General features: G+C 43.0%; 1 protein-coding gene across 15 annotated transcripts in view; it reads left to right on the forward strand.

The window, feature by feature from the left end:
* The window catches only part of SIPA1L1 (signal induced proliferation associated 1 like 1), a 520,024-nt gene that overhangs the window by 129,711 nt on the left and 365,458 nt on the right, over positions 1–24,855 (forward strand). For 4 of the 15 annotated variants that reach the window (XM_061429302.1, XM_061429301.1, XM_061429315.1 and 1 more), the window contains exon 1: positions 5,880–5,967. The exons of 2 other annotated variants lie outside the window; for them this stretch is intronic. The gene's annotated coding sequence lies outside the window, so the exon portion shown is untranslated. Of the gene's footprint in view, positions 1–5,161; positions 5,291–5,879; positions 5,968–6,241; positions 6,330–24,855 lie in introns of those variants that run through there. 9 more of the 15 variants (XM_061429304.1, XM_061429296.1, XM_061429317.1 and 6 more) reach the window with 4 other exon arrangements.

Genomic DNA, 24,855 nt, shown 5'->3' on the forward strand with positions numbered 1-24,855 from the left:
CGATCCCATGGACTGAAGCCCACCAGGCTCCTCCGTCCATGGGATTTTCCAGACAAGAGTACTGGAGTGGGGTGCCATTGCCTTCTCCTGATACGGAATCTAGGAAATGTTTTATTTTTTACCAGGCAGATATTACAGCATGTTTATAAGCACTCAGAAACGATTCTACAGAGGGAAATTTTCCTGATGCAGGACAGAGAGGTGACAATTGCTGAATCAATATCCTGGAGTCAAAGAACGGGTATATAGGTGGTGAGGTTAGCTTTGGCTAAGAATATTGAGAATTTATCCTAGGTACAAGGAGGACAGAGAGTACATGCAGACAGATGCAGGTGGGTTGGTAGATAGGGAGGAATAGAGTGTGTGCTAAGTTCTCTTCTGAGTGCCTCTATTATACTAAGGAAAGAAGCATAGCCGGGGAGTTCCCTGGCAGTCCAGTGGTTAAGACTCTGCTGTGCTTCCACTGCAGAAGGTGAGGGTTAGATCCCTGGTCAGGGAATTAAGATCTCACAAGCTGTGCTACTTGGCCAAAATGTGAGGAAAAAAAAAAAAAGAAGGAGTGTGGCAGTTATCTGTAAGTAATAAGCCAGACATTTGAAGGAGGAGGAGAAAGTATGAAACAATCCTTTAGAAGAGTAAGAGAGTGGACAGGAAGTGTAGTAGCTTTGCTAAGGAATGTTCATTGATTATAAAGTAGTTGATGTTTCAAACATGTAATAAATACTTTATCTGAATGGGAGAATGAGGTGTTCTAGTTCAGTTCAGTTGCTCAGTCATGTCCAACTCTTTGCGACCCCATGAACTGCAGCACACCAGGCTTTCCTGTTCATCACCAACTCCTGGAGCTTGCTCAAACTCATGTCCGTCAAGTTGGTGATGCCATTCAACCATCTTGTCCTCTGTCGTCCCCTTCTCCTCCTGCTTTCAAACTTTCCTAACATCAGGGCCTTTTTCAATCAGTCAGTTCTTTGCATCAAGTATTGGAGCTTCAGCTTCAGGACCAGTCCTGACTGGTTGGATCTCCTTGCAGTCCAAGGGACTCTCTTGAGTCTTCTCCAATGCCACAGTTCAAAAGCATCAATTCTTTGGTGCTCAGCTTTCTTTATGGTCCAACTCATACAACCATACATGACTACTGGAAAAACCATAGCTTTGGCTAGATGGACCTTTGTTGGCAAAGTAATGTCTCTCCTTTTTAATATGCTGTCTAGGTTGGTCATAGCTTTTCTTCCAAGGAGCAAGCACCTTTAATTTCATGGCTGCAGTCACCATCTGCAGTGATTTTGGAGCCCAAGAAAATAAAGTCTGTCACTGTTTCCATTGTTTGCCCATCTATTTGCCATGAAGTGATGGGACCAGATGCCATGATCTTAGTTTTTCGAATGTTGAGTTTTAAGCCAGCTTTTTCACTCTTCTCTTTTACTTTCAAGAGGCTCTTTAGTTCCTCTTTGCTTTCTGTCATAAAGGTGGTACCATCTGCATATATGAGGTTATTGATATTTCTCCTGGCAATCTTGATTCCAGCTTGTGCTTCATCTAGCCTGACATTTCACATGATGTACTCTGCATATAAGTTAAATAAGCAGGGTGACAATATACAGCCTTGACGTACTCCTTTTCCTATTTGGAACCAGTCCACTGTTCCACGTCCAGTTCTAACTGTTGCTCCTTGACCTGCATACAGATTTCTCAGGAGGCAGGTCAGGTGGTCTGGTATTCCCATCTCTTGAAGAATTTTCCACAGTTTGTTGTGATCCACACAGTCAAAGGCTTTAGTGTAATCAATGAAGCAGAAGCTGTTTTTCTGGAATTCCCTTGCTTAGATGTTCTAAGATACCTAGTATTCAGGTCAATAGAGTTATATCACCTAGGCTGAAACAATTAAACCCTAAGAGTGAAATAGCATTAGATATAATTTAATCTTAAGTGATTTGAGGGACACTTTGGTCCTTCTTTATGGGTGAGTCATTTCTGTGAATATCAGTTAGTAACATCCTATAGGTTATCATGTGAAATGATAATAGGCTGGATAAACCACATTTTAACTGTAAAACATACAAATGTGAATCCATGTTTATAATATTAAAAAGATATATTTTCCTTGCTTGGTAAGACTTTTGTGTTAAAATTCATTCCATATTTGGTATGTTAGGGCATGTTGTTGAGTAGAAGTGAATAACCAGAGGAAATGAATTCAACTGTCCATAGAATTGAAACAAACTAAGAAATGAACAGGGAGGGAGTTCTTATCAGAGGAAAGGTTACACATCCCTGGAGCATGTCGGGGAGGGGGCTGGGCAGAGGTGGATAGAGAGCCAACAGAAGGAGTGGACAGGAAGTGGTTGAGATCTAACCTGTGCTTGACAAACTCTATTTTCCTTTCCCTCTCCTGCTGTCCCTTATCTGTCATTTGGAGACTCCAGGTAGGTCAGTGAAGATGCAGACAGTGCCTGATCCAGACAGCCATGAAGCTGGAACCTCAGCTTTGGTGGATTTTTATGTTTCTCAGAAATACTGGTGAAAGTTTCACCACGAATTAGGGGTAAATAGTTGCCTAGGGTATTGAAAGAGTAGTTTCTGGTCCCTAGGACAATCTCTACTATTCCACTATGCATGAAGGTTAGGGAAATTATCTTTGTAATTTGACTCTAATACCTATCTCTTGAGCCTCATAAGAAACATTGAAAAAAGTTAATAGATTTGGCTAGCACTTGGGTCAGTTATTTCAAATGTATCAAATGGCTATCCGGGAGTCATAAAACAGGTGGCCTTGAAATTGTACTGTGTTTGTGGATACAGATTGGCAGCCATCCTTTAAGGGCAAAATTATGTTAAAAGTTGAGCCAGGGTGAATGAACAACAGCCTATTTAAGATACAGTGCTATGTTATGAAAGATAGTTCCTGAAAACAGATCAAGGGGATTGATGGTGATGCTCCAATGTGTTTCTTTGTAAAAATTTGATGTTAAAAATACTGGTCTGTGAATTTAAGACTCACTCTTCTTTCTTCCTTCGATTTTTCCTTCCTTGGTTCCTTACTTCTTCCCTTCCTTCCCTCCATCTTTCCTTCTTCTGGTTACTTTTGGAGGGGGTGTGGATGTATTTAGTTTGGGTTTTTGTTTTGAGTTGGCATATTTATTAAATAACAAGAAATCTGTTTTGAGTTAGTGTAAAAGCAAATAAAGAACAATGGATTCCCTTTGAAATTACTGTAACATGGTTAATATTTTTTTTTATACTTGAGAAAAGAGAACTTTAAAAGCAACCTGTCAACATGTAGCTGAACTTGGTGAAACTCAGCTACTTTAAAATGAAACACTTATTTTAAAAATTGTTTGACATAAATGGAAAATATCTGTTGTTACTGAAAATTTGTATAGGTCTAAAAGCCATAGAATTTTAAACTGTAATGACCTAACATGTGGTCTACATCTCATTTTAGAGATGAAGAATCAGAAAGATTAAATAACTTCTCTAGGCGATGGCACCCCACTCCAGTACTCTTGCCTGGAAAATCCCATGGACTGAGGAGCCTGGTAGGCTGCAGTCCATGGGATCCCGAAGCCTCGGACACAACTGAAGTGACTTAGCAGCAGCTTAGCAGGAGACTCAATTATTAGCAATGCAGAAAAATTCAAATCCTGGTTTCCTGTCTTTGTCCAGTACTTTTTATCACTATATCACTAGGTTTCTAATATAAAAGCTTTCAGTGACATAACATTAAAGTTTGCACCTAACCTAAAAGAATCTTTATGGGTTTCTAGTTCTAAGGGACTGATTTAAATAATGGTTTTAAAATGATTAAAAAATAATGGTTTTCCCATATTTATGTAAATAGGGACGAACTTTTAAAATTGAGATATAATTCACATACCATGAAATCTATTTTTACTCTCATTTTGATGTAAACGTTTAAGCTTAACTTCTAGTTACAGTATCCATTTTACTTAGGAGTGAGTATATAAAATCCCCTGGAGAGGTAAACAGCATTTTCAATATCCTTGCCAGGAAACTTCCATAGATAGAGGAGCCTGCCGCGGGCTACAGTCCATGGGGGTCGAAAAGTGCGCGCGAACACACACACACACACACACACACACACTCCCCTAAAAAAATTTTCTACATTTTGGAGTAGGGATGTTGGCGTCTGAAGAAGCTTCATGATTCCCCCTCTCCATGGTGAATAGGTTTTTTTGGTTTTTTTTTGAGACAAAAATGGAAAAAGAGAAAGGAGGGATTATAAATACTGAAAAACAGATAATTCTTTGTAACAAAAAGAGGAGGACAGTTTAACAACGTCAAGAACAAAACTGTGCAGCAGAAACTTACAGTCTAGGCCCAAATACTTCCAGGGAAGGTGAGGGTACTGAGGAGAAGCATAGCTTTTTGCGTGCATTCCCCCGCCTCCGACATTAAATAAATACCTACTATGTACCAAGTCTGTGGAAGCGCTGAGAATAAATACAAAAAATGGATAAGGCAGATCCTCGAGGAGCTCAGCCTGGTCGTGGCAGCCGCGAAAAGGAGTTGGGGTGGGGGAGTGGGGGCAAGAGGTGCGGCGGGGAAGAGCGTATGGAGTGGTTGGAGTAGAGTATGGAGTCGGTGGAGGTTGGGGGCTGAGGTTAAGACAGGAAGGTTGAAAAACTGAATATATGGTACGAAATTGGGGGTTCACAGATGTGCTGACTTCGGTGGCAGAAATCTGTCCCAGGACCTCTTAAATAATTAGCCTCATGTGCCAAATTCGGCCAGATGTCATGATGCTGGTCTTCTACAGGTAACCCTCTCGAAGAGGTTTAAAAGTCCTTTTCCCGCTTCCAGCCCTTGCTTTCCCCGCCATTATTAGGGCGTCGGGCAAGGGAAGGTGCAGGTTTCCAACCTGCACCCACGTTTGCAGCCTGGGCTCTCTGCAGGAGACAGGAATCCAGGGCTTTGCTGTCGTCATAGCAACTAGGAGTTCCGCGGTCCCCCCCCCCCCCCCCCATCTTCTTCTAACTCGTTCTACTTCCCCCGCCGTCTGGGCTGAGTTGTCGCTTATCTCGCGAGATTTGAGCGCAGCGCAGAACAGCACATTGGTGATCTCACCCGAGACTTGGGGAGGAACGGTGGGAGGGAGCGAAGGAGGGGAAGGAATGGGGCGGGCGAGCGGGGAGGGAAGGGGAGGGGAAGGGCGAGTGCGGCTCTGCCACCGCCGGCAACTTTGTGAGCGAGTTCACTGTGTGCGCGAGCAAGTGAGCGAAAGTCAGAGCGCCGCTGAGTCCCCGGGAGGAGGGTCCCCGGGGAGGGCCAGGTCTGGGCTTCAAAGGCCGTCCACCCCTCCACCCCGGCCCCCCACAAGCCGCTCCATCCTCTCCCGCCTCCGTGGCTCCCTCCCCATTTCCTCCCCCACCAACCCTCCCGGGCCTTCTCGCCCCCCGTCTTGCAGTTACCTGTCCCCTCCCCCCAACTTGGCACGCACCTCCCCTTTCCCCAGCGTCCACCTCGGACCTTCCCCCAACCAGCCACTCCGCACTCACTTTCCGCGCCGGCCGCCCCCTCGGTTCTTTCTTTTGGGGGGGGGGGCTGGCGGGCGGGATGGGGGGCGCTGGACCTCGGAGGCGGCGCCAGCGGGGACCCGAGCGCCCAAACAATAGTTGATGCCCAGGGACTTGGGGGGTGCACCTCCGCCCCCCCCCAACTCCGCCGAGAGCGCAGCACCCCCGCCGGCTTTTCTCCAGCTTGCATTCCGGGTCCCCTACGGATCCAGGCTCGGGAGTTGGGCTGATTGCGCCTCCACCTCCCCCGAGCCCCCCCTCCCCCTCCGCGCGGCGCCCGACCCGGCCTCGCAGCCTTCTGTTATCCGCAGAGGAGGTGGCGAGTGAGCGCGCGCCGACCGTCTACACGGTTTCTCTCTCTCTTTCCCCCCCAGGGAGAGCGCGCGGCGGACGCGCCCGGACGCGCGGCGGCACCGGGAGGCCGGGCCGAGCGGTAAGTGGCTCCGGCGCCCGGGATTCGGGGAGGGGAGTTGAGGGGTGCAAGACTGTTGACAGCCCCTACCCCATTTTTGGCTAGGGCGCGGGTCCGGGGCACGGAGCAGTACACCGGGAGGCCGGTCAAAGTTTTTAATTTCCGATTTGGTGGCGTGCTGATAGCGCAACCCGGCGGGGGCGAGTCCGAGCTGCACCGCGCCCGGCGCGCGCGCGCGCGCGCACCTCGGAATCTGAATCTGCACAACTCTCCGCCAGGCGCCTGTGCGAGAGGCCGGGAGACCCGCGCCCCGGTCCGGGTAGCTGCGCCCACTCAGCCGCTCTCGTTTCCACCCGGCTGACCCTTCCCCTTCAGTCACCTGGGTGAGCGCTTTGCACGCTGTGCTGGAGGGACAGGCCGAGAGGTTTGATCGTGAGAAAGGGGGAAGAGCAGCTCGGTGCCCGTGGGTGGTTCATTTCTCTCCCGGGGGTCTGGTGGGGAGCGAAATCCTAGGATGCTCTAAACCTGCTTTTTCTTGGAGCAAGTAAACCACGAGAGGGCTGAGGCGTTGTGAAGGTACTGCAGAAAAGAACTTTTTCTTCTTCGCTCCATCTGTTTCCAACTTCGATCCTGACCTTAAAGGAAATTTGCCAAGCTCCCTATCGCTCCACGGCATTTCTAGGTGGACAAGTAATCTTGTTGGGCAGGTTGAAATTTCATCGGTTCACTATTTGGAGAACATAGAGACGAGGGAAGTGGCTCACTTTCAAGGAAGATGTTTAATTGAGTTGTTGGTATTCGTTTTGAAGAGAAGCAAAACTAATGGACACTAGGATGCATTTATCTTACAAATTTTATTTTTCTTGACGCGTATTTTAGAGGCAGCACTCAGTGAAATTCTTACTACCTGCTAAACGATTACATTTGTAAACTGGGAGCCTGTGATGCGATGCAAATTTCAGAGTAGAGGTGTCGACTTTCATCAGGTTCCAGGTCTGTCTGGATGAACTGGGGTTGGCGTTTCCTCTATAAAGCAAACCTTTCATGTTGAAACTCTGACTCAGACTCTTAAAGCCATTGTTTTTATACTTGTACTCTGTGAGAGTTAAGTGTCAACTTTCTCTCATTTTCTCATATGGAATATTCATCCCAGGCAAAGATTCTCTCACTTAATATTTTGGAAAAGTACAGGATAAAGTCCTGTAGAACCATTGTCTGCACCCAGTTTAGTAACATAAAAATTATAGTATTAATTTTCTATATAATCCGGATTTAATGACCTTCACTTTCCTCTTTTTCATTTTTTCCAAAGCAACAATTAAGCCACCTTTAGCAGAATTAAAAAATCTGATGGAAATAATATAGAACAGTGGTAACAGGAGTAGTCTCAAATAAAAGGTTTTCATAAAGCAGTTTATGGTCACTGAAGTGTCTATTAGATGACGTGCCAGTTCTTAAGGAGAAAATTAATGTTAAAACATTTTTCCCATGAAATAAATTATTTATACTTAGGCATTAGCAATTAACAGTGCATTTAAAATGCTTTGGGTGATGATTTGCACATAAATGGTTAGGAGCAAAATAAGAGATTTTGAAGGGTGAATGATATTTTGTGGCTGTTAACTTATTTTCTTATGTTATGAAGAAATAACTTCCCATTATGCTTAAGTAAAGGACTCCTGAAGTTGACTATATCATTATTCTCTAGTTGAGTGAGAGAACAAGTTTGGCAGGTGGCTCAAGACAGTCAGCAGGTGTTGCTGATAGCTTCTCTGTGGTGGCTGGTACTGCTCCTTGAGTTTGAAATTGCTGTTTTGGTGAAGTGAACTTTTTAGATCTGAAGTATCAGGCAGTATTAACTGTGACTTCATCATAGGATTCTATGATGAGGTTGATGAACTCCTGGTAATAATTGCAATACTAATTGCAAAGCAGCTCACTCAGTTTTATAGTAAGAGTCTTTTAACTCTGTCCTTTCGCTGTGATTTCCTGGTTTTCTTACTTTGCTTTTGCATTGAATAAGATGTGTAATTTTGGTGTAGGTCTCTCCACCCCTATCCCTGGCCACAGCTTGAATTTTTTTTAAAACGACTATTGAAAAATACCTTCTAGTAACTTTATTGAAGCCATAAATTGAAGATTGCTGGAGATGAGCGATTGTGCAGAGACTTTGGAGGACCTTGGTTGACTGTGAGTTGGGACGTGTATCTGTTCTATCAGTTAAGAGTTTTTCAATGAATGGCTGTTTTCTCTCTTTGAGCTGTGAAACAGGAGCATGAGGAGAGGCGGAGCATGTTTGAGAGTACAGATCCTCTCAATCTTTGCAATTTAGGGGAATGTATGTAGTGACTGACGATAACATGAATATATGCTTCCTATTGGTCCTCACTGTCCTGCCATCATTTCTATTGGTCCATGTCAGTGTACATATGAAGTATACCTAGCCCGAAGATTTTCAGGTGACATTGCAGGTTTGAGCCTTTTGGTAAACTGATGAAATTGGACTTTCTTTAAAGAAGACAGACTAACTCATCCCCATAACATAGAGCTTTGTTGTTCAGTTGCTAAGTCTTGGGTAGAGCTAGTCCTCTGATGGGAGAAGGCAATGGCACCCCACTCCAGTACTCTTGCCTGGAAAATCCCATGGGCAGAGAAGCCTGGTAGGCTGCGGTTCATGGAGTCACTAACTGAGCGACTTCACTTTCACTTTTCACTTTCATGCCTTGGAGGAGGAAATGGCAACCCACTCCAGTGTTCTTGCCTGGAGAATCCCAGGGACGGCGGGGCCTGGTGGGCTGCCGTCTATGGGGTCGCACAGAGTCGGACACGACTGAATCGACTTAGCAGCAGCAGCAGCAGTCCTCTGATATAGAATGCATCTTTTTTCCTTTCAACTCAGATCACAGAATTTTATATCTCCAATTCAGAAAAAAAAAATTATCTCCATAATATCACTGTATTCCTAATCTTTCGAGGTTTGTAGTAAGTCAAACGGTATTTATTGAGTGCCTCTGTCTGGGAGGCATGCTGTTGAGTTCTGTGATTCCAGTGGTGGGTAAAACTGTGTTCTGGGGCTCAAGAAACTTACAGTGCGGTGGGGCATTTGTAGTGGCCTTCCCTGGTTTGATGTTCTGATACCCTGAGACCCCTATAAAAGTTTTGCATACTGCCAATTATTTTTGAATTATAACATATTTGAATTACTTTTGGAAATAATGGGGCCCAGTATTTGTCTTTAGGCTTTCCTGGTGGCTCAGGCGGTAAAGCATCTGCCTACAATGCGGGAGACCCGGGTTCGATCCCTGGTTCGGGAAGATCCTCTGGAGAAGGAAATGGCAACCCACTCCAGTATTCTTGCCTGGGAAATCCCATGGACAGAGGAACCTGGTGGGCTACAGTCCATGGGGTCGCAAGAATGTTTGGGTTTCAAATTTTCCAGCTTTGGGATATTAAAAAGTAATCAAACCTTTTCCTGAACTATCTTTCTGGAAAAAATGTATTTTTTTTTTCCTCAGCAAAGCTTCATCTCTTTGCTGCAGAAATTACTGAGAATATGTGTATGAAAGAAACTTGTAAACCATAGTTTTATTTGCAATTGCATGTTCTTACTTTCTGACGAATAGATTCGTAGATTGTTAGAAGGGATTTTGAGCATAAATCATTTAGCCCTTCTCCATTTTCCAGATGAGGAAACAAGCCCAGAAAGTTGAAGTGATTTTTTTTGAAGAGTATAGGAGAACTAGTCAGTGATCATGCAGTGATTGGAAGACAGGTCTTCAGACTTAACTGTATTCTTTTGTTTGCTGTTATTCCCCTCCCCCCCATCTTAGAGTCTATCGTGTTAAAATTTATTTACTACTTTTTCCCTCCACTCAAGTGTTCAGTATTTATTAGATGTCTAAAATGAGAAGAAGCAAAACTTAATGAGACAAAATGTACATGACGATTGAAAAGCCATGAAACACTGCATTGATGTAGTGTTTCGTAACTAAGCTTTAGAGTTACTCAAATTATGAAGTTGTGGAGAAAGAAATTATGAGTTAGTTAAAAATATTTACATCATAGAGCCTGTAGTTTTTTTTTTTTTTCAACTAAGAGGATAATATACTTGTATACACTTTAGAGAAGCCAGATTTAATTTGTGGTTGACCATTTTTTCCTTTCTTAAACTCATTTTTCATTTGTAAAAAAGTTGTGCCCCCCTTATTTTTGTAACAGTGGCAACTTCAGGCCTTGTCTCTCAGCTACAGGTAAGGGTTATTGGGAAGTGAGGCTAGGGAGGATTTGTTAGGTGGAGGTATAATTGCACATAAAACAGGAAAATGTTGTAGAAGCTTCCTGTTGAAAATGTGAGTGATATATATATATATGGCCCCACCCAACTTCTACTGGGGTAATCTGAGCCAGGAGAGAAGAAACATCCTTGCCACTTGGGTGACTGCCCTTTTGATGAGGGACTCTCCCTTCCCCCAGGAGGGTAAAGCGTTGTGTTATTGCTTCATTGCTCACACAAAAATTTGTATCTGTTCCACATTCAGTGCTATTTAAAATAGGGGTGTTCCACTATCACTTGAGGGTGACAATCTAAGAACCTTCTATCTATTGCACTTGTAATGTTTGGGTCTGGGAAATTGGCCTCATTGGATTTTTGTTTTTTTTCTATGCTTAGCTAATTGAAAGAAAAAGAAAAAAAAAAGCCAAACAAAACCCACACACTTTTATAGCACTTTGTTTTTGAAGGGTTTTATACAGACTAGGTTAATTATTCTTAGATGATAGCTCATTTATTCGTTCCGCGGGTTTTTGATGAGCACTAGAGCTAGTCGTAGAAACATGGAAAAGATCCCCTTCACCTTGGACCACTTAAACACAGATGGTTTGAGTGAGGGTGAGTAACACAAGTGTGACCGGGTTCGTGATCACCTGGGTAAGAGAATGCATAGGGAGTGTCTTTTGAGGTTAGGGACTGGTCCGCATCCACTTTCGCCTTTTATTTCTGCCTGGGAGGAGTGACATAACTCCAGCTGTGAAGAGGACGTGAGTGAGTGTTTTCTTGAGGATCTAGAGAGATGACACCAAATGACACGGAGGAAGGTCAGGGGCTGCTTTCGTTGAACTTTAGTCAACAACAGTGCCTTGAGGGGGTGTGCCACAGAGGCAGGCGAAGCTGTTTCTCTCGGCCTCTGCAGGTTGGGATGAGAATTTTCAGCCTTTGGATTCCTAATTTGTTACTTGTCATGTTGCACCAAGTTCTCCCTCTAATTAGAATTGTAGTATGCCTAACTTTAAATTGTGGGAAACGGGCAATTACATAATGTTAGATTTCCCTTTTTTTGAGTTCAGGAGAGGCATGGGGAGAATGTTTGCTTGTTGGAGAATGCTGACCTGGAGATGGAGAGTTACTGATCTGCACAAACACAGGGGTCACTTAGAGGCTACTGGAGCTGACTGACCAGCCGGCCGTGGTGGCCACTGGCTTCCTTTTTTTCTTTCTCCTCCCCTAGAGTAGGTCCCGGTTAAGTGATTTTCACAGACACCAGAGTGAATTTTGGTTATTTTTCTTTTCTCTGTTTTTTCCAGAAAGCCTTTTACCAGAGCTATAAGTATAGTCTATAATCTTTGATTGTTCTTCTGCGGCTCAACGTCTTGCTCTCTTTTAGAATGAGGTCCAGACTTCTCAGGATGAAGCTATTAAGAAATAAAAAGCAAAGGACTGTGTGCTGAATGACCACATTCCTATAGTCAAGACTTGACTCTGATCAGTATCATTTACGTTGGTTCCTATATTATTTTTTTCTAATTCATTTTTTTTATATTCTCAATTATTTGCCTAGATAGGAATTATAGTTTGATATATTCTGAGATCTTTGCATTTCCTTTTACAGTCTTAGTTCTCACAATTGACTGACTGTTGGTTTTTATAAGTTTCTTTTCATTTTCTGATGCTTTCAGAGAAACAACTGATGACTAAACTGTGATGTTTCATGTCTTTAAGAACAGAGGGTACTTATATGGAGATACTTATAGGAGGTATATATAATTATACATTAATAGAATGTTGTAAAATTTTCACCCAGTTTGGCTAACTCTGATTCCTTGTTTCACCTGTACATCAGATCAGATCAATCAGTTGTGTCTGACTCTTTGGGACCCCATGAATAGCAGCACGCCAGGCCTCCCTGTCCTTCACCAACTCCTAGAGTTCACTCAGACTCACATCCGTCGAGTCAGTAATACCATCCAGCCATCTCATCCTCTGTTGTCCCCTTCTCCTCCTGCCCCCAATCCCTCCCAGAATCAAAGTCTTTTCCAATGAGTCAACTCTTCGCATGAGGTGGCCAAAGTACTGGAGTTTCAGCTTCAGCATCATTCCTTCCAAAGAAATCCCAGGGCTGATCTCCTTCAGAATGGACTGGTTGGATCTCCTTGCAGTCCAAGGGACTCTCAAGAGTCTTCTCCACCACCACAGTTCAAAAGCATCAATTCTTCGGCACTCAGCCTTCTTCACAGTCCAACTCTCACATCCATACATGACCACAGGAAAAACCATAGCCTTGACTAGATGAACCTTTGTTGGCAAAGTAATGTCTCTGCTTTTGAATATGCTATCTAGGTTGGTCATAACTTTCCTTCCAAGGAGTAAGCGTCTTTTAATTTCATGGCTGCAGTCACCATCTGTAGTGATTTTGGAGCCCAGAAAAATAAAGTCTGACACTGTTTCCACTGTTTCCCCATCTATTTGCCATGAAGTGATAGGACCAGATGCCATGATCTTCGTTTTCTGAATGTTGAGCTTTAAGCCAACGTTTTCACTCTCCTCTTTCACTTTCATCAAGAGGCTTTTTAGTTCCTCTTCATTTTTTGCCATAAGGGTGGTGTCATCTGCATATCTGAGGTGACTGATATTTCTCCCTGCAATCTTGATTCCAGCTTGTGTTTCTTCCAGCCCAGAGTTTCTCATGATGTACTCTGCATATAAGTTAAATAAGCAGGGTGACAATATACAGCCTTGACATACTCCTTTTCCTATTTGGAACCAGTCTGTTGTTCCATGTCCAGTTCTAACTGTTGCTTCCTGACCTATGTACAAATTTCTCAAGAGACAGATCAGGTGATCTGGTATTCCCATCTCTTGAAGAATTTTCCACAGTGTATTATGATCCACACAGTCAAAGGCTTTGGCATAGTCAATAAAGCAGAAATAGATGTTTTTCTGGAACTCTCTTGCTTTTTCCATGATCCAGCGGATGTTGGCAATTTGATCTCTGGTTCCTCTGCCTTTTCTAAAACCAGCTTGAACATCAGGAAGTTCATGGTGCACATATTATTGCTGAAGCCTTGCTTGGAGAATTTTGAGCATTACTTTACTAGTGTGTGAGATGAGTGCAATTGTGCGGTAGTTTGAGCATTCTTTGGCATTGCCTTTCTTTGGGATTGGAATGAAAACTGACCTTTTCCAGTCCTGTGGCCACTGCTGAGTTTTCCAAATTTGCTGGCATATTGAGTGCAGCACTTTCACAGCATCATCTTTCAGGATTTGGAATAGCTCAACTGGAATTCCATCACCTCCACTAGCTTTGTTCGTAGTGATGCTTTCTAAGGCCCACTTGACTTCACATTCCAGGATGTCTGGCTCTAGGTCAGTGATGACACCATCGTGATTATCTGGGTCATGAAGATCTTTTTTGTACAGTTCTTCTGTGTATTCTTGCCACCTGTTCTTAATATCTTCTGCTTCTGATAGGTCCATACCATTTCTGTCCTTTATCGAGCCCATCTTTGCATGAAATGTTCCCTTGGTATCCCTAATTCCCTTGAAGAGATCTCTATTGTTTTCCTCTATTTCTTTGCATTGATCGCTGAAGAAGGCTTTCTTATCTCTTCTTGCTATTCTTTGGAACTCTGCATTCAGATACTTATATCTTTCCTTTTCTCCTTTGTTTTTCGCTTCTTTTCTTTTCACAGCTATTTGTAAGGCCTCCCCAGACAGCCATTTTGCTTTTTTGCATTTCTTTTCCATGGGGATGGTCTTGATCCCTGTCTCCTGTACAGTGTCACGAACCTCATTCCATAGTTCATCAGGCACTCTATCTATCAGATCTAGGCCCTTAAATCTATTTCTCACTTCCACTGTATAATCATAAGAGATTTGACTTAGGTCATACCTGAATGGTCTAGTAGTTTTCCCTACTTTCTTCAATTTCAGTCTGAATTTGGCTGATCTGAACCACAGTCAGCTCCTGGTCTTGGTTTTGCTGACTGTATAGAGCTTCTCCATCTTTGGCTGCAAAGAATATAATCAATCTGATTTCGGTGTTGACCATCTGGTGATGTCCATATGTAGAGTCTTCTCTTGTGTTGTTGGAAGAGGGTGTTTGTTATGACCAGTGCATTTTCTTGGCAAAACTCTATTAGTCTTTGCCCTGCTTCATTCCATATTCCAAGGCCAAATTTGCCTGTTACCCCAGGTGTTTCTTGACTTCCTACTTTTGCATTCCAGTCCCCTGTAACGAAAAGGACATCTTTTTTGGGTGTTAGTTCTAAAAGGTTTTGTAGGTCTTCATAGAATCGTTCAAATTCAGCTTCTTCAGTGTTACTGGTTGGGGCATAGACTTGGATTACTATGATATTGAATGGTTTGCCTTGGAAATGAACAGAGATCATTCTGTCGTTTTTGAGATTGCATCCAAGTACTGCATTTCGGACTCTTTTGTTGACCATGATGGCTACTCCATTTCTTCTGAGGGATTCCTGCCCGCAGTAGTAGATATAATGGTCATCTGAGTTAAATTCACCCATTCCAGTCCATTTCAGTTCGCTGATTCCTAGAATGTCGACATTCACCCTTGCCATCTCTTGTTTGGCCACTTCCAATTTGCCTTGATTCATGGACCTGACATTCCAGGTTCCTGTGCAATATTGCTCTTTACAGCATCGGACCTTGCTTCTATCACCAGCCACATCCACAGCTGGGTATTGTTTTTGCTTTGGCTCCATGCCTTCATTCTTTCTGGAGTTATTTCTCCACTGATCTCCAGTAGCATATTGGGCACCTGCTGACCTGGAGAGTTTCTCTTTCAGTATCCTATCATTTTGCCTTTTCATACTGTTCATGGGGTTCTCAAGGCAAGAATACTGAAGTGGTTTGCCATTCCCTTCTCCAGTGGACCACATTCTGTCAGATCTCTCCACCATGACCCGCCCATCTTGGGTTGCCCCACAGGCATGGCTTAGTTTCATTGAGTTAGACAAAGCTGTGGTCCTAGTGTGATTAGATGGACTAGTTTTCTGTGAGTATGGTTTCAGTGTGTTTGCCCTCTGATGCCCTCTTGCAACACCTACCGTCTTACTTGGGTTTCTCTTACCTTGGGCATGGGGTATCTCTTCATGGCTGCTCCAGCAAAGCGTAGCCATTGCTTCTTAACCTGGACGAGGGGTATCTCCTCACCACCGCCGTACCTGACCTTTTTCACCTGTACATACTTAGGGAAATAAATGGAAAGGAGTATTTTTGCAAGAAATGTAAATATGTGACTTGTGCGAACCATACTGCCTTTTCTTTCAGAGACTGAAAACAAGTTGTTCTTACTCTTGAAGTAAGAGCTGTGTGTAGTTGATTTCACTCCTCCCTTTCCCCCGACCATACTTCTGGCTGCCCCAACGAAGACCTCAGAAGGTTCTGCCAATATATTTTGCTAGAGTCTATAATTTCTGAGTAGCTGGAATTTCCCGTGTAAAGAGGGGGTGCTCTGTGTGCATATGTATGTTTGGGATGGGGTTTGACTCCTGGCTCAGAATGTGCCCTTGGGAAACCCGTTAGGAGGCTTAAGACTGAAAGTGGTTCCTGACCCTCATCTCTTTTCTGGTTTGAGAAGTGCCTGTGATTCTTCCAAGAGCCTCAGTGTTACTTTATTTATTTATTTTAATTAGGATCTTAGCACTGATATTTGTAATAGGAAATGGGGTATAATAATTGCATGACAAAATAATGTTTCAGTAGATACATGATAGGTTTTAGAGAGCTATAGGATTCACAGAAAAGTCTTATTAAGAGAGCCTCAACCTAATAATCACTTTCAATGGGATTGTTCTGAAGGCTGTCTTCAAGGGAGTATTTAAAAATAGTGGTTTTTTTAAGGGTTTGGATCAGATGTGTAGGGGGTGGTGGAGGCTCACAGTGGCCTGTCGGGTATTTCTCTGGGTGATTGGGTGGTTTGAAGAAACTCAACAGGCGATTCTTTTATGCTCCTCCCCCACTCAGTTGAGAACACAATGGCTTTTATATCGTGTTTGGATTTATGCTTGACAATAAGGTGCATGTGGAAACTGCAGTTTGGATGGGTGTAGGAGAGCCTCTCATCATGTGTACTGTCCCCTTGGTTGAAAAAGACAACTTGGAAGAAATTTGGAAATGACTGCCAGCAGCTGAAAGGATCATGCTGCTTAGAACTCCTGCAGTGGAGCCAGAACAAGTAAATCCAATTTGGTGGTTGCATGTGGCACTTACTTTTATTACTGGGGTAAAGAACACATAGCCTAAAATTTACCATCTCAACTGTTGTTAAGAATACGGTTAGTCATGGTAAGTATCGGAGAAGGCAATGGCACCCCACTCCAGTACTCTTGCCTGGAAAATCCCATGGGCGGAGGAGCCTGGTAGGCTGCGGTTCATGGAGTCACTAAGACTGAGCGACTTCACTTTCACTTTTCACTTTCATGCAGTGGAGAAGGAAATGGCAACCCACTCCAGCGTTCTTGCCTGGAGAGTCCCAGGGACGGGGGAGCCTGGTGGGCTGCCGTCTATGGGGTCACACAGAGTCGGACACGCCTGAAGCGACTTAGCAGCAGCAGCAGCAGCAGCAGCAGCAGCATGTTAAGTATATTCATATTGTTGTGAAACAGAAGTTCCGACTGCTTTCATCTCGCAAATTGGAAACTGTACCCACTACACAACTTCTCCTTTCCCTTCCCCCATCCCTGGCAATCAACGGTCTACTTTCTGTTTCTATGAATTTGAACTTTTTAGATACCTCCTATAAGTGGTAGCATGTGGTATTTCTCTTTTTGTGACTGGCTTATTTCTCTTAGCATAGTGTCCTCCAGGTTCATTCCTGTTGGCAGGTGGTAGGATTTCCTTCCCTTTTAAGGCTGAATAATACTGTGCTTTGTGCTCAGGCATGTTCAACTCTTTGTGACCCTGTGGACTATAGCCCACCAGGCTCCTCTCTCCATGGGGATTCTCCAGGGAAGAATATTGGAGTGGGTTGCCATGCCTTCCTCTAGGCAGTCTTCCCAGCCCAGGGATCTAACCCAGCTCTCCTGCACTGCAGGCGGATTCTTTACCATCTGAGCCACCAGGGAAGCCCCAAAATACTGGAGTGGGTAGCCCACCATTTCTCCAGGGATCTTTGTGACCCAGGAATCGATCTGGGGTCTCCTGCATCGCAGGTGGATTCTTGACCAGCTGAGCCAGCAGGGAATATACATTGTGTGTGTGTATCACTTTTGTTTACCCGTCCATTCATAGGTGGACATTTGGGTTGCTTCTGCCTGTTGGCGATTGTGAATAGTGCTGCTGTGAACATGATGCTCACATATCTCTTTGAGACCCTGTTTTCAGTTCCTTTGGCTATATACTCAAAAGTGAGATTTCTGTATCATATAATAATTCTCTTTTTAATTTTTTTGAGTAACCTCCATACTGATTTTCATAGCGGTTATACCATTTTACACTCCCACCAGCAGTGTTTTGATGTTATTGCCCTTCTTTGCCAACACTTGTTATTATTTTTTGATAGTAGCCATTCTAATGGGCAGGAAGTAATGTCTCACTGTGGTTTTGATTTGCATTTCTCTATTGATAAGTTATATTGAGCATCTTTCATGTGCTTGTTGGTCATTTGCATATCATATTTGTAGAAATGTCTTAAGTCCGCTCATTTTTTGATTAGGTTATTTGAGTTTTTGTTGTTGAGTTGTAGGAGCTCTTTATATGTTGTGGGTATTAGCCCCTTGTTGAGTTGTAGGAGTTCTTTATATATTGTGGGTATTAGCCCCTTGTTGAGTTGTAGGAGTTCTTTATATATTGTGGATATTAGCCCCGTGTTGAGTTGTAGGAGCTCTTTATATATTGTGGGTATTAACCCCTTGTTGAGTTGTAGGAGTTCTTTATATATTCTGAATATTAGCCCCTTGTCAGGTGCATGATTTGCACGTATTTTCTCCCCTTTCGTACACCCCCTTTTTATTGCGTTGTGTCAGTTAATGCATGAGAGTTTACAGTTTTGATGTAGTCCCATCAAAAAGCAGTCCCTTTTGCTTTTAGCATCGTATCCAAGAAGTCATTGCCAAGTCCAACATCATGAAGTTTTCTGTGTTTTTGTCTAGAAGTTTTATAGTTGTACTTCCTACACTTCGGTCTTTAATCCATTTTGAGTTAATTTTTATATGTAGTGTAAGATGAGGACCCGACTTGCTTCTTTTGTGTGCAGATATCAGGTCTTCTCAGCTGGATATGTTGAAGAGACTCTGCTTTTCCCTTTCAGTGGTCTTACTATCCTTGTCAGAGACCAGTTGGCCACATTCTTGATTGTTTATTTCTGGACTGTCTTCTGTTCCATTGATCTATTTGTCTGTCTCTATGGTACCAGGGCTTCCCTCACAGCTGAGTTGGTAAAGAATCTACCTGCAGTGCGGGAGACCCAGGTTCAATTCCTGGGTCAGGAAGATCCTCTGGAGAAGGAAATGGCTATTACTCACTCCAGTATTCTTGCTTGGAGAATCCCGTGGACAGAGGAGCCTGGCAGACTACAGTCCATGAGATCGCAAGAGTTGGATATGACTTAGTGACTAAACCACCATGTCAGTACCACTTTTAGCTTTTTAGATTATTTTTGTAACATATATTGAAGTCAGAAAGTTTGATACTTATTTTTAACTTACGCTGTTGTAGGTGTTGAGAAATAGGGACATGATAGAGAAATTGAGAAAACAATTCAAAGAATTCTTCATTTTTTGGGAGGAGACTAGACCCACTTGAAGAATTAAGTAAGATGATTTAAATGGCAGAATGTAGGCGAGGCTGTCAGTTGGCAACTAGTATGATAAGACCTATAGTCTAGCACTTCCTAGTTTACAAAGTGTTTTCACCGATATTGAGTCCTATGATTTGGGAAAGCTTCAAAAAGGTGATGAACCTTGAATTGATCTTGAAGATTGAATGTGTTACCTCAATGGGTATAAATACTTAAACCATCTGTGTCAGTTCTAGCATTGTGCTAAAGAAAATTAACCGTCAGAGTCTTTTTAATGAAAGCCTCTGATAGTAATCTCAAGATTTTCAAAGGGGGTCAGTTATTATGAGACCTTTTACTATGTGGGACTTTTTTCATTGACACTCTTTTGCCTTTCCCATTCCAGTCCAGTAATTGCTGATTTTCCATATCTGCTCAATGAATAGCAGTGGGCCACACAAAAATAGAATACTTAGCCACAGTACTGTTGTATTTTCTAGGATGTACAAAGAACATAAAATTAACCTGGCCGAGTTGTATAGGCTGAATTGAAGGAGAGAGACTGGACCCAGAACAGCAAACTCAGTGGCTACTTTAGTAATTTAGGCTATGTAAGATATACTTTCTCACCTTAGTAAAATTATAAGGATATTTTGGATAAGTGTATTCCTTGAGGGGACAATTGGTAGAATTTCTGTGGAGGAAAGATGTCCTGTGCTTACATATACAAGGCAAGGCATTGATTGGGCATCCCAGCTGGTGCTAGTGGTAAAGAACCTGCCTGCTGATACAAGAGACATAAAAGATCTTCCCTGGGTCGGGAATATCCCCTGGAGGAGATCATGACAGCCCCCTCCAGTATTGCCTGGACAATCCCATGGACAGAGGAGCCTGGCAGGCTACAGTACACAGGGTTGCAAAGAGTTGAACACAACTGAAGTGACTTAGCACGCACTCATGCACGCACAAGGTATTGTTTAGTGGTTACCAAATGAATCTAAGTCTGCATGGGTGGGTCTGGAAGGAGTAATTTACTTACTAGTTTACTTACTAATTTAATTACTTACTTTATTTACTTACTAATTAATTCATAAGTATTTATTGACTCCTGCTACATGCCAGGTCTTCCCCTATGGCTCAGCTGGTAAAGAATCCATCTGCAATGCTAGAGACCTGGGTTCTGTCCCTGGGTTGGGAAGATCCCCTGGAGAAAGGAAAGGCTACCCACTCCAGTATTCTGGCCTAGAGAATTCCATGGACTGAATAGTCCATGGGGTCGCAAAGAGTCGGACACGACTGGACAACTTTCACTCACTCACTCATTCACTCACATGCCAAGGGCTAGTGGGTGCTTCTAGTGGAAAAAGGATGCACAGCTCCTGCCCTCATGTGGCTGATAATCTTCCAGTGATTGATGTGGTCCTTCTCAGTAATCTGTTCCTCTCATCTGGTTGGATTTTTCCTTTTTGCCAAAAGCCACGTGTTTTACTTTTGATGCAAAACAATTGTAGCTGTTTATTATGAAAATAGTCCTACGTTAAATATTCTTTGTGTGGAGGAAGAAAAAAACACTAGACAATTCTGCCTCTTGGTTTCCAAGGAGATCCGACTTGGCTAAATTTATTTTATCAAGTGCTTTTCTAAGTAACAGAACTAAAGGAAACAGGCTTTAATGAATTTTGCTTAAGGTTTTCCTGAGGACCCAGATAAGGTTTTCAAATCTTGTTTTTTTCCCCCTACTTCCAAGCCCACTCCAAGGAAATCTAAACACCTAGTTTTGGCTACTTCTAGATTTTTCCACTAATTGTTAGATCTTTAAAGAGTCATATACCCCTTTTGGGGTTCCCTTGTAGCTCAGTCAGTAAAGAATCTGCCTGCAGTTCAGGAGACCTGGGTTTGATTCCGGGGCTGGGAAGTTCCTTCTCCAAAGGAAATGGCAATCCACTCCAATATTCTCGCCTGGGGAATCCCATGGACAGAGGAGCCTGGCAGGCTATAGTGCTCGGGGTTGTAAGAGTCGAACACGACTTAGCGACTGAACTGCTATAGCCTTTTGGATCTTCAGTCATGTGTTCATTCATTCAACAAATCTTCACTGTTCACTTATTATGAACCAGGTAACCTTTTCACTTGTAGTAGGAAAGTTGAGGGTTGAATTAAACTTCCGTTGAGACCAAATGTTAAAATTCTGTGAATGTATTATGTGAAAGTGAAGTTGCTCAGTCATGTCCGACTCTTTGTGACCGCGTGGACTGTAGCCTACCAAGCTCCTCCATCCATGGGACTTTCTAGGCAAGAGTACTGGAGTGGATTGCCATTTTCTTCTCCAGGGGATCTTCGCAACCCAGGGATTGAACCTGGGTCTCCCACATTATAGGCAGACGATTTACCGTCTGAGCCACCAGGGAAGACTGTATTATTATGAGTTAGTGAGATTTAGGGCTTTTTTTGCAGATAGTAGACATATTTTTGAAAGAGCTAATGAGAAATTTAGAATTTTTGTTTTTAACTCAAACATTTTAGTGAGAAAATTCTATAATGGTGAATAATTTTAGTATTAGTTTCACTCTGATCTGAAAATAATCAACATTTTAACTCAGCTGAGAGTCTTTCTTCATTTTGGCAGGAGACAGTTCTGAAGCTAGTCTTTCTGATGTTCCTTGTAACACACTAGAAAGTCAGTTCCAGTTTCAGATGATTGGTGCAGTGCCAGTGTGCAGAGATTTAGAAACACTTAGCACCTCTTCTCTTAGGTGCTCACTTCTGAGTCTTTTAGAGCCCTTGTCGCTTTTGTGTGAGCTGGTCTTGAGATATGGTGGCATCATGTCACTGAATGCAGAAGAGTCACGCAGAGGGTCTGCTGACCAATGCTGCAGTAATAAGCTGGCAGTTGCCCTTGCTGCCAGATCTATAGTATTCAGATAACCTAGTGTGAGATTTCATGGCTTTATACAACGATGTTTTCGTTTTAATTTGTTGTTAGAAATGCAGCATAGGATTGATTATGTGTTATAAGATTGAGTTTGTGTGTGTGCATGTGTTTAGTTGTGTCCAACCATTTGTGACTCGATGGACTGTAGCCTGCCAGGCTCCTCTGTCCGTGGAATTTTTCAGGCAAGAGTGCTGGAGTGAGTTGCCATGCCCTCCTCTAGGGGATCTTCCTGATGCAGGGATCAAACCCGATAAGATTGAGTTATCAGATTAAAAATTAAGAGTTTTCTCTCATGTGGATTGTTGGCTATTATAAATCTGGTCTCCATCTTACCGAAGAGCATTGGAAGATTTGTATCACACTGGCACTGTGACTTTGGCCATTTTCCCTTCACTTACTAATCAGCAATGTTCAATGAACACCTTCTAGATGGCAGATACTGTTCTCATCCCAGAATATAAGGGAAGCCACCGGAGGGTTTTGTCCAAAGGGATTTATCTGACATATTTTTAAGAGACAGAATGCTGATGTGTAGAGAATGGAATGAGGGGTGGGGGCAAAGGTGGAGACAGGGAGAAGGTCTAGCAGTCACCTAGGTGAGATACGATGTGCAGTAGCAGAGGCGATGAGAGGTGGCTGGATTTTGGACTCATCTCAGGTGGGGCTAACGTGGTTTGGTTCACAGAAGGGTGAATGATGTGGACTGAGAGAAAGAGTGGAGTCAAGGGTAACACCAAGATTTGGGGCCTGAGCAACTGGAATAATGGAGGTGCCATGTATTGGAATGGGGAAGGCTGGAGGAGCAGGTTTGGGTGGGGAGTCGAGCGGAGTGGTACATATTGGGTATGAGATAGTGTGGACCAAGTCAAGTTGGCCGCTGGGCAGGCCTATTAATCCTCACAAGCTTCGCTTTTCTCTTTGGTGTGAAAATGGGGAAAGTGTTTGCCCATCTCAGAATTCTTGAGATCAAATGAGAGAGAAAAAAAGTTCAGACTGCTGAAGTAACGTCCTGTCTTGGTGGTATTATTTCTGGAAAGTAGATTGGTTACCATCTTATATACTTTGTGGAACTACTTATGTCATAGGCCAGAATGTAATTGGGGAAAGTTGGCATTTTCCCTCCGAAGGCTGGCTTTCTCTGTGGATAGGTGGAAAAGCATTCTCTTTGATCCTATGATTCCTGATCCTTTGATTCTGTGATCGCTTTGATTCTGTGATTCCTGAGCAGCTTTTGGGAGAACTTGGTGTCAGGGGGCTTCCTTTTGTGTAGAGCCGTTGGGGTGGTAAATGGGTGTGTAGCGCCAGACTTGCCCCTGAGTTAACAGAGCTTTTGGCAAAAGTGACTTTACTTAATATGTGGGAGGATGTTGTAGTGGAAAAGAACCCCAGCTCTTTCCTTTCTCAAAGTCTTTATTGTTTTATGCTTTCTATAACTTTGAACAGTTAATAAATTAGGTCTAATAGACCCGATTTATAAGGGGACCACTCTCTGTATTTCTTTCAGAATGCCTGTTTATGTAATCATATATTTTTGGTTGCTTAAAGTTTTCTTACAGTCAGATGAAATATGTTAAATGTATATTTGAATCCACTGAATTAAAATTTGTTTAGGATCTAAGTAAAAGTGTTGAAAGTGGCTGATGCTGAAGCTCCAATACTTTGGCCACATGATTCAAACAGCCAACTCATTGGAAAAGACTCTCTGCTGGGAAAGATTGAAGGCAGAAGGAGAAGAGGGTGACAGAGGATGAGATTGTTGGATGGCATCACTGATTCAATGGACATGAACTTGGGCAAACTTTGGGAGTTTGGGAGGGACTCCCATTGGAGAGGGACTCTCTCCATTTGGAAGATGGTGAGGGACAGGGAAGCCTGGTGTGTTGCAGCCCATGGGGTCTCAAGGGGTTGGATACAACTTGGGGACTGAGCTACAGCAACAAAAAGTCTATCAGTCTTATATTTCAATCAGTGGTATTCTGAATGTATAACGCATCTTTCTTTAGAGGTAGTAGTAAATCGTTGTAGGTTTGAAATACAGTATTTGCTGATAATTGATATTTTCCCAACAGTTAGGATGTTGTTTTAGGAACATCTTCATTTGAGAGAGATGATGGTGGTTCTTGGTTCTTTTGATCCATGAGGCAGTTTGATCAGTAATGCTACTGCTGTTTCTTCACTGCCCTCCTGGTTTACACACTTCATTTGGCATCAGTGGTATGTGCTCGTTGCAGGTTATGTGATGCAGAAGGTGAAGGTAAAGCCATTTTAAAAGGGTGCCTTTGAGAGCCTGACACATGAAGCGAATATAACTTGATGCATAACTGACAGTCTTTGGGAACTTGGTCTAAAAAATGTTCTAGGTGTTCAATAGAAAGAGAGCAGTAATGGCTTTAACAGTGAAGCAAGGCATCAGGCGAAAGAGGAGAGTGAAAAAGCTGGTTTAAAACTCAACATTCAAAAAACTTAAGATCATGCCATCTAGTCCCATCACTTAATGGCAAATAGATGGGGAAAAAGTGGAAACTGACGGGTTTTATTTTCTTAGGCTCCAGAATCACTGCAGACAGTGAAATTAAATGATGCTTGCTCCTTGGAAGAAAAGCTATGACACACTTAGTATATTAATAAGCAGACATCACTTTGGCAACAAATATCTGTTATAGTCAAAGCTATGGTTTTTTCCCCAGTAGTCATGTTCTGATGTGAGAGTTGGTCCATAAGGAAGGCTGAGAGCCAAAGAATTGATGCTTTTAAACTGTGATGCTGGAGAAGACAAGAAGATCAAACCAGTCAGTCCTAAAGGAAATCAAATTGGAAGGACTGCTGCTGAAACTGAAACTCCAATATTTTGCCTACCTGCTGCGAAGAGCCAACTCATTGGAAAAGACCCTGATGCTGGGAAAGATTGAGGGCAGGAGAAGACAGAGGTTGAAGTGGTTAGATGGCATCATCGACTCAGTGGAC

This window comes from Bos javanicus, chromosome 10, assembly GCF_032452875.1.
Source record: "Bos javanicus breed banteng chromosome 10, ARS-OSU_banteng_1.0, whole genome shotgun sequence".
Lineage (NCBI taxonomy): Eukaryota > Metazoa > Chordata > Mammalia > Artiodactyla > Bovidae > Bos > Bos javanicus.